Genomic DNA, 14,311 nt, shown 5'->3' on the forward strand with positions numbered 1-14,311 from the left:
CCTATCATTTCGCTTACTTTACATCTGCTGTCTCTCTGCCAAATGCTGTTCTCTTCTGATTCCTTCACATAATAAATATCTGGCCTTTCTCGGGTTTCCTTGCCTGTAATCTTGTGCATGCGCATTACAAATTTAGCCAGGCCTCATTATCATTATCATTACTATGAGAACAGAGCCATTCTTAGCAATGCTGTTGCTGGTGAGAGCCAATGTTTACACCCCCTGTGATGTGTCAAGTCACATGGAGTGTTTCAGGAAGTCAACAATGGATCAGCAATCCCGCGATATTGCAAAGTATTGCTGCAAGTGTTGACACCGAGGCACGGCAACAGGATGTGTGGATTGACAGCATACTTGGTGTGCCGTGACTGAGGGACAAAATGCGCATGCGCTGGTGACGTCACTACAGTACAGATCGGGCTGTTAATGTGAAGAAATGTTGAAATACAATAATCCCCACACGCACATTCCTGAAAATGGCTATTCGGTAATAACAAGTGCTGTAATGACCACAGGATGGGACCCGTAGACAATACAAGTGAAGAAATGTCACCAGCACACCAAGGATTCCTCAAAAAGGATCCAAAGCTTTCTTTTCATGGTCACACGGTACACATAAGGCAATGTTTCACTTGCCTGGCAAAGAGTGGCTCTGAAATATTGCCTTATGTGTACCGCGTGACCACGAAAAGAAAGCTTTGGACCCTTTTTGAGGAATCCTTGGTGTGCTGGTGACATTTCTTCACTTGTATTGTCTACAGTTCCCAGGCTGTAGTCATCACAGCACTCGTTATTACCGCATAGCCATTTTCAGGAACGCGCCTGTGGGGAATATTGTTTGGACTTGTTACTCATAAAGGGCCCATTTGTGGAGGCAATGAAGGATAGTGACATGTAAGTAAGAGCACAGTTCACATGGGGAAAACATTTAAATGATGGTTTACTACCACTTTAATGAGCCTATAATGTGTATTGTCAGTTTGTACTGCTCTGCCCCCAGGGACACCCACGTACACATTTCCTATAAGGGCCTGTGTTCAAGAAACCAACATTATGGTGTGTGGTATACTTAAAATTCATAAATAACATGCACAGCTGTGTTTAAAATTAGGGACAGTAGGCTTGTGCTTATAGGTGACAAAGGCGAAGAGGTGGATTTTTCCTGTATAATTATCGGATGCATATTCGGTTTCCTGAGCATTAGTAGAAATATATCTCACACAAGCTTGCTCACACATTGTAAAATTTATACTAAACCAAACCATAGATGGTTTGAATCTTGGCCCGGTTCAGCAAGGAATGGCCGAGATTCGGACCATCTATGGGCAGGCTGATTGTACTCAAGTCGATCCATCAACTGACTTGGGTACATCCAGCAGGTCGGATTTCTAGCGTGCAATTATTGCCAGGGGCTATAGCTGCTAGTAATAATCATTGTGTTCAATGACCCCCGCGCCCAACTGACTGACTGTTGATGGGGGCAACTGAGCAATTTTCTTTCTTGCAACCCGTGGTGGAAGGAAAGAAAATCACATAATCTGTGGCCTGCCTAAGCCAGGTGAGCACCAGTAAAACAAGATGTTGTGTGCCTACAGGTTCTAGTAGTGGTAACTTGTGACAGACAGGAAGGTCCAAATGGAGTCCGTTCAACTCTGTACCTGTACATACGAGGATTTCTTCCTTATGAGGCCTGATAGCATGAGAATGGCATTCTTACAACTGTATGGGCCCTTACATTGGCATCCAGATATGTCACCAGGGCAGCTAAGTATTTTAAACTAGTAAGTACTAGGAAATGGTTCAGTTGAAGTTCACGTGTTTACTGGCAGTACAATCACCAATCAGACACAGTGAAGGAATGAAGAAAAGTTTACATTAAAAAGTTAGGAACTTTCCAGGCCAACTTTCTTGTCACCCTACTGCTGTTCTGCGACATTCTTTTCTTGTGAAATTCGAGGTACAGATAAGGAAATTTGCATGCTGCACCAAGTTCTCAAATATGAATCGATGGGACTTTCCTCTCTAAATGTTGCTGAATATCCAGTAATTACAAATTAAAAAATGACAATAACTACTAACCCACTATACCAAATCAGTGAGTTGTGTAAACTGTTCAACCAGATTTCCCCCACTCACCATTAGCAGCTGTTACCATTACTCATAACATGGACCTTTGACCCAACACTATACACAGAGCAGCTCATTTTTGGTGGGTGCGTCTTTATTTATACCACAGAGGAAATTTATGATGACTGCATTTTTGTATCTTACAAGTTTTGATATCAACTCTCCCCTTTAAGTATTCTGAATTATTGTGAACAGTCCAGTTTTAAAGTGAACCAAGCTTCAGATATATTTTTTATGTTAGGCTTGATAGACGCATCTAGCATTTGAGCATTGTGGCATTCCAATGACCAGAGTAAATTAATATTCTAGCCACTGAAATGCATTAACGCTCAAGCGCTGGACGTGCCTAAACGCATGTGCAATAATACATGGCTTTTAGCACATTTTTAAGTAGCATTTTCCTGCTAAGGTTTTTGGCGTTCAGAAGGGCTTTTACAGACGTCTTGTAAACATGTACAGCTCAGTTTACATTCCAGCACAGTGCCTATGTGCTGGGATGAGTGCACTCCTGTGCATGAGTGATGTCATACTGCACCAACCAATCAAAACGGCTGAAAACTGGCACCCAGAAGACGCCAGGGTGACGATGCCGGCGCCAGTGAGGGACATCGCACGTGTTGAAATAGAGGAAAGTATTTTTGACTTTAGTTCTGCATTAAAGGAAGTTGAAAAATAAGGGTCCTTTAACACGAGTGCACTCCGCCTGTAATCTGCTTGCTTAGCAGGGCATCTGTCCACTGATCCCCACTGTGCAGGCGGATGACAGGTCCATGTCCGCTCCGTTTATGCAGAGGAGACACAGCCCACTGTTCTCTGTGGGGCAGTCAGATTTAAAACGGACCACCTGTCCATTTACACCCAACTGCCATCCAATTTGATCCATTGGATAGAAGACAAACAGATCCCCATCCATCTGTTTTTAGCAGATCAGATGTAGGTGGGGTGTAAACTGATGCATGTCCGTTAACCCCCGCCACTCCATAGAGGAGAATGTAGGGTCCAATCAGGTCCACCTGAAAAACACAGGAGGACCCAATCGGAATGTTAGAGTGAAAGTGGCCTAACAGACCAATTGGCTGAATCACCAGGTGAAAACAAAGGAAGAAAATGCCTAGAAAAAAAAAAAATTAATGCTGCCACCACACCTAAAAAACTGTAAGCTGCAATAGAATAAAATCTTGTTTTTGGGTTTAACCACTTGCCTACTGGGCACTTTTATCCCTTTCCTGCCTAGGCCAACTTTCAGCGCTGTCGCACTTTGAATGACAACTGCGCAGTCATGCAACACTGTACACATTTGAAACTTTATAATTTTTTTCACACAAAGAGCTTTCTTTTGGTAATATTTTGCTAAAAAAAATGAAAAAGACCAAACATTTTTCATAGCTTGTTATAAAATTTTGCAAATAGGTAATTTTTCTCCTTCATTGATGTGCTCTGATGAGAATGCACTGATGGGCACTGATAGGCTGCACTTATGAGGAGGCACTGGTGGGCACTGATGAGGAGGCACTCATGAGGCTGCACTGATAGGTGGCACTGATTGGCAGTACTGGTGGGCACTAATAGGCAACACTGGTGGGCACCGTTGGGACTGCACTGATAATCAGGACACTGACAATCGGTGCCCTGATTATCAGTGTAGATGTCCCTTTCACACAAGCCAGTTATCGGCTCTCCTCTCCAAAGGATTGCCGATAAGCGGCTTGTGTATACATCGTGATCAGCTGTGATTGGACACAGATGATCACATGGCAAAGAGCCACTGTGATTGGCCCTTTACCCCAATCTGCGAATAAACAGAGCGCACCACAGCAAGTATGCGGCGGACACGATCAAGGGAGGACATCATGTGACGCCCTTCAGACCTGACCAGCCGCGCTGTAGCCGTCATTCGGCTATAGTGCAGTCGGCAAGTGGTTAATACAGCTTTAAATTTTAGGCCCCTTTGACATGCGGTGATGGATGAAAAATGGATGCATCTTTATGGAAAAACAAATTTAAAAGGATGATCATCCATTTACATCCGTTCACACCTGCTTCCGTCAACAACCGTTTTTGGATCAAGGCCCTGTTTTTCTTCTGTTAAGAAAACAGATTGGACAAAAAACGGATGTAAACGGACAAACGGTCGATTTTTGAAAAAAATGGCTCTGCGGTTCAAGTGGTTAAGGACTCTAGCTGATGGATGAAAAAAGGTGACTGAACTGATGAAACGAACGGTCCGCATGTGGGAAAGGGGCCTTAGGGTTCAAATACAAAGGATTTCAATAGATTTGCTAGTATGACATTAACCCTTCCTTGACAACTGCATCTGCAACACATTTATTTTGATTGTGCTGCAGGCATGACAATCCTCCACATGTTACAAAGAAATGAAAACTCTCCTGCTTAGCTGAACTCTAAAAGTGGAGCTGTCAGTTGGTTACACGGCACGATTCCATGTGTGTGTGCAGTTTCTCAAATGAAATGACTAACAAACTTTGAAAAAGATACTTCGATTCGAGATATTATATGTCCTGACATTTGAGATACATCTGTTCACATTTACGCATTTTCATATTGTCAGCAAATAGCTGCTTTCATTTCTCCAGTGAGAACCAAAATGTTGGTGCGTTAAAAAGGAAATGACAATCTAAAAATAAAGCGAGGTGAAGTACTTTTAAATATCCTGTTTTCTTCATTGCAAGGGGGTGCAGAGTGTATCTGGAGAAGTTAAGGGCGACATAGGAATTTCAGGATGGTGCAACACATGGGATTGATCATAGGTCTATATTTAGAATAACTGCCGTCTGAGAGGAGATATTTACTGTAATGTGGAGCAATATCGATATGGCATCATCAATGACTGCTCTTCCTAAAGTCCAGATCTGGACGAGTTCTTTTTTAAAATTGTAAAGTAAAACATTTAGAACTTCTGCCAGCTTTTTTAATTGCCATCTGTTACTCTTGTGGGGAGAGTTTCCCCTGATTGCTGTCAATGTGAAATGAGGACAAGAAATAAAGGGATGGGAGAGAAGTGTCACAGGGATAAAAACATGCAGAGAGCAATAGAAAAAAAACAACTACAAGAAATAGCCAGCACGTGGCAGTTATTGAGATTCACATAAAATAACAAAAAAAAATATATGACATATGGTATCCACTAATACGGTGTAACCATAAGCCGAGCACCCCATCATTGGGTATATGGGTATGGTGCTGGATGGATGGATGGGATGGTTTACTAGCAAAAAAAACCTGACAGTTTCTAAACTTTTCATTTTCTACTAAAAAAGTTTTTTCTGCAGCCTCTGTCCCCATGGAGAGAATGCCTTCATCAAGACAGAAAGCAAGGATAAATCTCCATTATGGCAATCGAGATAGCGCAACTAAAAACCTGAAGAATTTTTTACCGCTGGAGATATGCCTTAAAGAATATGTTACCCAGATATTTCATATTCCTAATATGTGCCTGCTGTACCATGTACTTGTATGAAAAAGTATCCTATTCTCTTTGTATTGCTTCCTTTATGTGAAATCCCCAGTGTTCCTGCCAGTCCCTCTGCCTTCCTATTAAAAATGGATCACACTGGGCATGAGAGCACAGCGTGGTCAGTTCTCTAGCTGTGCTGGGAACGCGGTCTGCTCTCCTCCAATGATCAGATTTCTTCAGACCCTCCCCCCGCACAGCCATTCACTGGGCAGCCCACTGTGCTGCTGTTTCTCCACCCTCACCTCTCTATGCAGCTGAGAACAGAGGGAATGTGATCACTAATTAAATAAAAAAAAGGCCAAATAAAAGGTATTTATAATTTTTTTTATTTGTATACATAAATGTTTTGCCTTTCATTTTTATTTTAAAAGAGATGTATGGGATTTTTTTTTTGGAATCATACTTACCTAGGCGGAGGCCGATCACTCGGTTCTCAGGGCTCCATGAGCAGAGAGCTGGTGACTGTCAGGGGGGGTGGGAGCAGCTGGCTCAGGCTCTCAGCGGCTCGCTTACAGGCTAAACCGGGTGCTGGTCCAGGCATATGGGCAGATCCCGACTCCATTGTCGCGATCTTGCCTGGGCCGGCTCTGTGACGTCAGCAGACAGCAGATTTCAGCCCGCTGTCTGCTGAAAATGGTTCACAGAAGTGCAGAACGAACTGCATTCCTGTGATCCATAAGAGGAGTACAAACTTGCACCGTTCAGGAGATATTCACTATCACTGCATGTGCCGACGTCATCGGCACATGCGCACTGAAGAAACGGCTCCCTTGTGCCGTTTCTTCACTAGCTGTGCCGTGACCGGCAGCTGGTGCGCTCATGCGTGGGAGTGACGTCATTGCGGCTCCCACCCGGAAGTCACGAACCCGGAAGTAACTCCAATGGAAGTTGTCCGCGCTGTACTTGGAGGGCCGACTCCGGTCCAGGGCATTCGTCTAAGGTAAATATTTCATAATGAGCTAGTATGGGATGCATACTAGCTCATTATGCCTTTGTCTTGCAGGGTTTTTTTTTTTTTTTTTTTTTTTCGAGGTTTACAACCTCTTTAAGAAAGCCAATGGACAGTTTTCCTAAGAATGAGTGGTGTAGGGCACACACCTGCCCATCCTGCAATGTGTTAGTGGAGCTCTAGGACTTACTGTTAAACTCAACTGGTGTGTGACAGTGGTGTGTAGATAAGTAATCCATGTGTTCCCTCCTAACAATTGAACAACATGAAAAATCTCCATTTGCAATAGCAAAGTGCCCTTGCTTGTAAAAAGTGGACTGCCTATGGCTACCTTCCACTAAAACAACACACAATTTAGCGATCAGCAGATATTATTACTATTATTATACAGGATAAATATAGCACAAACAGTTTGCGCAGGACTTTACAACATAAGGGCAGACAGTAAAATTACAATGCAATAGGAATCAGAGGGCCCTGCTTGTTAGAGCTTACAATCTAAGAGGGAAGATCAAAAGATACAACCGGTAATAACTGTGGGGGATGAGCTGATGGAGGAAAAAAAAACGACAGTTGTTGGGTGGGGGCAGGTTAGACCTCTGAAGAGAAGGGTTTTCAGGGATCGTGTAAAAGTGGACAGTCTAGTAGAAAGTCAGAGTGGGGTAGGGAGTTCCAGAGGATGGGAGAGGCTCAGAAGAAGTCCTGGAGGCGGCATGGGAGGAGGTGACAAGGGAGCTAGAAAGTAGGAGGTCTTGGGAGGAATGAAGGGAACCATGTGGTTGGTATTTTGAGACTAGGTTAGTGATGCAGCTGGGGGCTGAGTTGTGGATGGCTTTGTAAGTTATTGTTTGTATTTTGAATTTAATTCATTGGGTGAGTGGCAGTGTCATTGGCAGAGAGGGGTAGCAGACATTGAACGGCTGGTAAGGTGGATGAGTCTGGCATCAGCATTCATGATGGACTGATATCATATGTAAGGGTAAGCCAATGAGGAGGGAGTTGCAGATAGAGTACAAATCCAACTGTACTATGACTGTGCAGCCATGTATGCAGAATCCCCCCCGCCTCACAATCCAGCAAATATCTTATTCTACTGTAGGAATAGGAAAAGGAACGGAAGGTCAAAACGAGGAGCTAAATCTCAGCCATCCAAAACACCTGTACATGACTACTGGAAGCCATTTGTTATTGTATAACCACACACACACACACACTAAATATGTTTATCTTTGTTATCTAAATTCATCTTTCCATATTACAAAAACATTTTCAGAATTCAGATTTTGATGAAAATTTGGATTGTGTAACCTCATTGTGTAACCTCATTTATCAACAAGCTATCGGCCTGCGTCTAGCTTTAAGGCCACTAACCAGTACAGGGAACGCCTTCCGAACAGTTGGGATTTCAGTTTTGCTACAGAGATGATATGAATTAGTTCCCCCAACTGCTTTAGCAAATTCAAGAGGGTCTGACCATCTTTTAATTTTTCATTTATTTCATAGAATGTAACAATAGGGGTGAGTCTGCCAGAAGCATAAGAACCAAATTCTGTGGCCCACATGCACTGAACTTGCACTGAAGTTATCAGTTTTACATAGACTGTTCCCTTAGACCTTATACACACTGGAAAGAAAAAAATGCAGCTTTAACAGGCGTTTGGCATAGGTTACCTATGGCACATTTGTCAAACACAAGGCCCGCGGGCCGAATCTGGCCCTCCAGGCCATTTTATGTGGCCCTCGCATCTCTCCTGCAGCTGCGGCAACCCCCTTGTTTCTGCCCCCACCCTGTCTCAGCTGTTGGCAGCAGAGGGGAGGACAGAACTCCTCCGCCAGATCCTGTGCTTCTCCGTTCAGCCATGGAGAGGCTCATCTCTGCCCCTTCTCAGCAATCATGAGCAAAGATGGACAGAACTCCTCATTACAAATCCTTAACATCTCTTTGCAGCTGCAGCACACTGTCATTTCTGCCTCCCCTGGTTTCAGCATTCTACAGACTCCAGCCCTCGTCTAGTCCTACTCCAGACCCTGCACTTTCTGCTTCCCAGCTCCACCCCCAGCTTTTTCCCAGGAGCAGCACAAGGTAAGGGGGGGGCACTGTGATGTAAGCGAGGGTGGGGGCCTCTCGACTACTTATGGGGGATTGACATCTGATGTAAGGGGGGAGGTGTGGATTGCTCTGGACATATAGTCTTACAGATAGGAAACTGGCCCTTTGAGGGCAACCATAATGCTGATGCGTCCCATGATGATACAAAGTTTGATACCCCTGGCCTATGGGCTTGATTTACTAAAACTGGAGAGTGTAAAATCTGGTGCAGCTCTGCATAGGGACCAATCAGCTTCCAGGTTTTATTGTCAAAGCCTAATTGAAAAAGCCAGAGTTGGAAGCTGATTGGATTACTTTGCAGAGCTGCACCAGATTTTGCACTCTCCAGTTTTAGTAAATAAACCCCAGTGTCCTTGCGTTTTAGAAGAGCAGCACTTACAGGCTTGGGAAAAAAAAAAAACCCAGTCACCAGCATGTTTAGGAGAGGAGTGTTTGGATTATAAAAAAAGATGTGTTTATGTGCGTTTGAAGATTAATGCATTTTAATGGCTAGAATAAATAAATATTCTGGCCAATAGAGTGTATTAACACGTGTGCAATACTCGGCTTTTACCACATTTTTTTAAGCAGCTTTTCAGCTGCCAGAAGAAAATGCATTCAGGGGAGTGTAGTGTGTACGAAGCCTTAAACAAAAAAAGAACATAGGTAGACAATTCAGTTTTGGCTACTCAATCCTGGCAATGTTTCGTGACTTTCGCAGAATCAGCTACTTTGTCTATTGAATGGACAAGAATAGTACAACCTATCTAGCTTCTAAGACCGATCAATATCACTAGACAAAGTTCAATGTGATTGGTCAGACGGCAAACCTACAAAGGTGACTTCAATGCAGGCCTCTGCGTGGGCGATGGGTGCGCACTGACTAAAGCTATAGACCGGGAATTCTTCACACCGATATGACCGTACGGGTCACCCCGCCGTGTTTGTAAACAGTGTGGTTCATGATGACTAAGGAGCTTATCTGCTCTTCATCCTTGTCCTATTTATCAGATTTATGGGGATTTCCAGTGAAACTGAACCACCTGATTCTTCAAGCTTTTGTATTCAAAAAAACTTCTCAAGAACTTTCAAAGGACCACCTAAACATGAATCATATTTCATTATCTATCATCTGTTTGGCCATTCTTTATATTCAATAGCGACATGGATTTTCGTAACAGACAGTAAAAGGATAGCCCAGAGTACAATGAAAGGCTTATTCATCCTGTGACCAAATACCTGGACCCCTGAGCAACGTGACACCAGCTTTCTTTGACCTATTTGTAACATCATTTTCATCAGAATGTAACATATGGCACAGCGCAGCACTATTCCAAAGCTAGCTGGCAGGCTAGGATTGTAACCCAAGCTTACCTTCCCTCCAAACAAAGCACTTAACAAGGGATGGGAGAACTTTTCATTTTTTTCTGGCTACATCAGATGGTTGGCGAGCAGGGCAGCAACACACACTAGACCTGTGTTTATGTATACTAAGGTCGGGGTTGTAAATATGATCACCATATTTAAATACAGAAATGGTCCATAAAGTGAACTTGGTGCAAAGTTTTTCATTTTAAGGTCATTGCAACAGACAAGGGGCACCTTTGCATCTGGAGGAAAAGAGGTTTAACCTTTGCATATGGAAAGACTTCTTGTCCACCGCAATATCGCAGTCCCGATAAAAATCGTAGATCATCGCCATTACTAGTAAAAAAAATAAATAATAAAAATTCCATAAATCTATCCCCTATTTTGTAGACACTATAACTTTTGCGCAAACCAATCAATATACGCTTATTACGATTTTTTTTACCAAAAATATGTAGAAGAATACATATCGACCTAAACTGAGAAAAAAAATTTGTTTTGTTTTTTTTTTAAAAAAATTGGGATATTTATTATAGCAAAAAGTAAACGATATTGTGTTTTTTTTTTTTTCAAAATTGTCGCTCTTCTTTTGTTTATAGCGCAAAAAATAAAAACTGCAGAGGTGATCAAATACCACCAAAAGAAAGTTCTATTTGTGGGGAAAAAAGGACTTTTTTTTGGGTACAGCGTCGCACGACCGGGCAATTGTCAGTTAAAGCAACGTAGTGCCATATCACAAAAAATGGCCTGGTCATTGAGCAGCCAAATCTTCCGGGGCTGAAGTGGTTAAGGTAAGAAAAAACGTTTTAACTTTAAAACCACTTTAGTGCCTCATGGGTTTAAACACTTTAAGTGTGTAAGTGCAGCCCCTAACATCTAAGGGCCGCACAAAATATTCAGTGAATGATATACCACAGAAAGTTATGAGACTGCACGCCTACTATAAAAGATGGTCAGAGATGGTCAGAGACTGCAGACATGCTATAGGAGTTGTTAGAGACTGAGGACATACTTAAGGCCCCTTTCACACATGCTGTCCGATCAGGTCCGCATGTCCGTTTTTAAGGTGGACCTGAATGGACGCTCCATACACCTCTATTGAGCAACAGATGTCAGCTATGACATGTCTGCTGACAACCGCCGCTATCCGATCCGCCAAATCCAGAAGGATGGAAACCCTATTTTCCATCCGACTGGTGGATTGAATGAAAACGGACAGGCTCTGACAGGTCCGTCTCCACACAGTGAGCAGAGACGGACCTGCTCAGCAGAGATCAACGGATCGATCCCCACTGAGCAAGTGTAGTCCGTCAAAACGGACAGCCCCGTGTGAAAGGGGCCTAAGGAGACCAATCTAGACTAGAGACACACAATATGAGAATACTAGAATTGCTCCTACAGACCTTTAAAAATCAATGGTAGCAGATTTGTGCTTCAATGTCTTTGAGGCTCCATGCACACAGAGCCTCTCCGTGTGCATGGAGCCAGCTCTCTTGGCAAAAAAAATGCTCTTAGAGCATTTTTGTACAAGTGTTTAGGAGTGTTTTTTTCTGCCTCTAAACGCTGAGCTTAAAATATTCCTTTAAAAATGGGGTCCAGCTGTTGGGAAACTACAACTCCCATGAGGCATTGCAAGGCTGACAGTTACAAGCATGACTTCCACAGGCAGAGGCATGAGGCATGATAGGACTTGTAGTTTCGCAAAAGCTGGAGGGCCGCCAGTTTGAGACCCCTGCTCTAAACGTCCTAATGTGCATGGACACATAGGATAATATTTAGTGGCTTCTACAGGCAAAACACAAAACTCCTGTAAAAATGACTTGTGCCACATTTGATATTTCTCTCAGTGTAATAAAACAGAGAAAAAGGATGAAAGTACAGCAAGAAAGATCAAGTGATATTGACACTGACACATGTACACCTACACAGAATGAACCGAATGGACTATTGTCTTTATTCAACATTACCAACTATGTAACTATCAAGTGAAAGAAATAAAGAGGCTCCGAGGGTCACACAATAGGTGTCAAGGGCTACAGGTTGCGTACCAGGGGTCTAAATTCAATGTATGTTATCAAGAATGCATCAGAGAATGAGGAATAACCCTTAAGGCCCATATAATTGATGAGAATATCGGCTGAAAAAAACCCCGCATTTTAAACGATCGTTCGTCTATTCATTAGCACACAGCTTTGGAGAGCCAATCCCGACAGTTCATGCAAAAATATCCGAAGGGACAAGCGCGAAAATTTTTCTCGTATGATAACAGAATGAACGATTTTCAAGTAATTAGTATAGTATTTGTATGAAAAAAATCGTGTGACCAAGACCACACATGCTCGGAAATGAAAGAATACATTACAATATATTACATCACTTCTGAAGTTGTGTTCGGTCTTACACAAATTTTCATATCTTTAGTAACATTTTTTTCAATATGAAACTAGCATGCAAAAAAGAAATGGACGATCATTCGTCCAATATTCTCATCATGTGTACCAGTCATTGCAGCAGGAGTAAGACTACACAGTGGGTGGGATGAGTGGTCAGGTAGGTCTAGCCTTTGAGAAGTTAAAGGGTAAGAAAATGTGACAGTATCTACCAGGAGATGTATGTGACATGCGACTGCGTGCAAATATGCCCTAATTTACTCTTGCCCCAGTTTTAAAATCAAGAGTACTGTGTTGCTATTTATATAGCAGTGTCATGTATCATTCTCTGTCTTTTTTTTGTTTGTTTAACAGTCCTCTTAACACTAGAACAGTACAGGTTTTTGTAAGCATATGTAGAAGGTAAGAACACTGACAAAATCAAACATGCATAAGTGTCACTGCAGTATTAGAATAGCAGTAATTGTAGTTGTATTATATGAGCAGAGGCATTGAGAAGAAGAGGAAAATGTCAAATATGATAGAATTCCACTCTAAGTAGAGCTGTACGATATATCGTAAAAAAATCACAATATCGATTTAGTGCAGAGCTGTTCTCTGCTCACAGCTGACAGCTGTAAAAAAAAAAGGCAGCCTGCCAAGTTTATCCCAACATTGCTCAGAGCTGAGAGATAAAAAGTAACATTGTATCATTTGGTTCTTTTAGATCAAAAGGGATGAACTTCGGTCTGCAAACGAGGGCAGACTAAGCTTTTTTCTGACGTTTGTTGCTTACAAGTTAAAATCAGTACTTTTTACTAGAAAATTACTTAGAACCCCCAAACATTATATATATATATATATATATATATATATATATATATATATATATATATATATATATATATATATATATATTTTTTTTTTTTTTTTTTTTTTTAACTGGGACCTTAGAGAATAAAATGGCAGTCATTGCAATTCTCTATGTCACACTGTATTTGCGCAGCGGTCTTTCAAATGCAATTTTGTGGGAAAAAATACACTTCAATTAATTTAAAAAAAAAAAACTAAACAGTAAAGTTAGCCCATTCTTTTTCTATAATGTGAAAGATGATGTTACGCCAAGAATCATGATCTTTAGTCTAAGCAAAAAATTGTGATTTTCATTTTATTCAGAATATTAGATTATATATTATTATAACTCTAAGCAGTATGTTATATAGTGCAACAGATACTAATTTTGTTTTAAAATAAACATAGGGTAGGTTGTGGAGAAGAAACAATCACATTTGCCAGTAGGATAGATTTTGATTGATGGAAGTGAAGTTAACTGCTGGGACGGTAATCAAAAGTGGAAAAACATGAGATGGTGCGGTTTTAGATTTATTAAAATAAATTTGTAGTTTGTTCAGTCAAACAGGCAATGGGAAACAGTAATGTAAATAAACATGCAATACAATGCTTCAAAAAGCAGATAAAAGGCCAACTTTATGGAAATATTTAGGCGTATACAGCAATGGAATGCAAATGGAAACGATGATGTGTAGAGTAAAATAAGAACCTAGCAAGTTATATATTGAGGACTGTCCGCGATAGTGGCTTAGTGTGACAACATACAGAAAGTAGAACCCCTCAAAAGCCCCCCTAATGATCTTACTAGCCCTCCTCCCAATGTGGGTTCCTGGCCCATTCAGGAGCTCGATCCGTAGATCCACCACAATAATAAACCCAGAACTGTACTTCACATAGATCAACCACATCCGCTGGTAAACATACAGAGGCTTCAGCTACAGTCCCTGCATCTTGGCCATGCTTGGATGTGGCTGATCTATGTGAAGCATGGTCCTTTGCCTTTAGTAAATCAACCCCAATACATCGACTGTGCATGATGGAAGAAATCTGAAGAAAAAAAGCCTACCGAAGCTTTGTTAGTC

General features: G+C 41.8%; 1 protein-coding gene across 9 annotated transcripts in view; it reads right to left on the reverse strand.

The window, feature by feature from the left end:
* HDAC7 (histone deacetylase 7) overlaps positions 1 to 14,311 on the reverse strand; it is a 466,455-nt gene that overhangs the window by 69,079 nt on the left and 383,065 nt on the right. The gene's annotated exons all lie outside the window — the stretch shown is intronic.

This window comes from Aquarana catesbeiana, linkage group LG02, assembly GCF_042186555.1.
Source record: "Aquarana catesbeiana isolate 2022-GZ linkage group LG02, ASM4218655v1, whole genome shotgun sequence".
Taxonomy (NCBI): domain Eukaryota; kingdom Metazoa; phylum Chordata; class Amphibia; order Anura; family Ranidae; genus Aquarana; species Aquarana catesbeiana.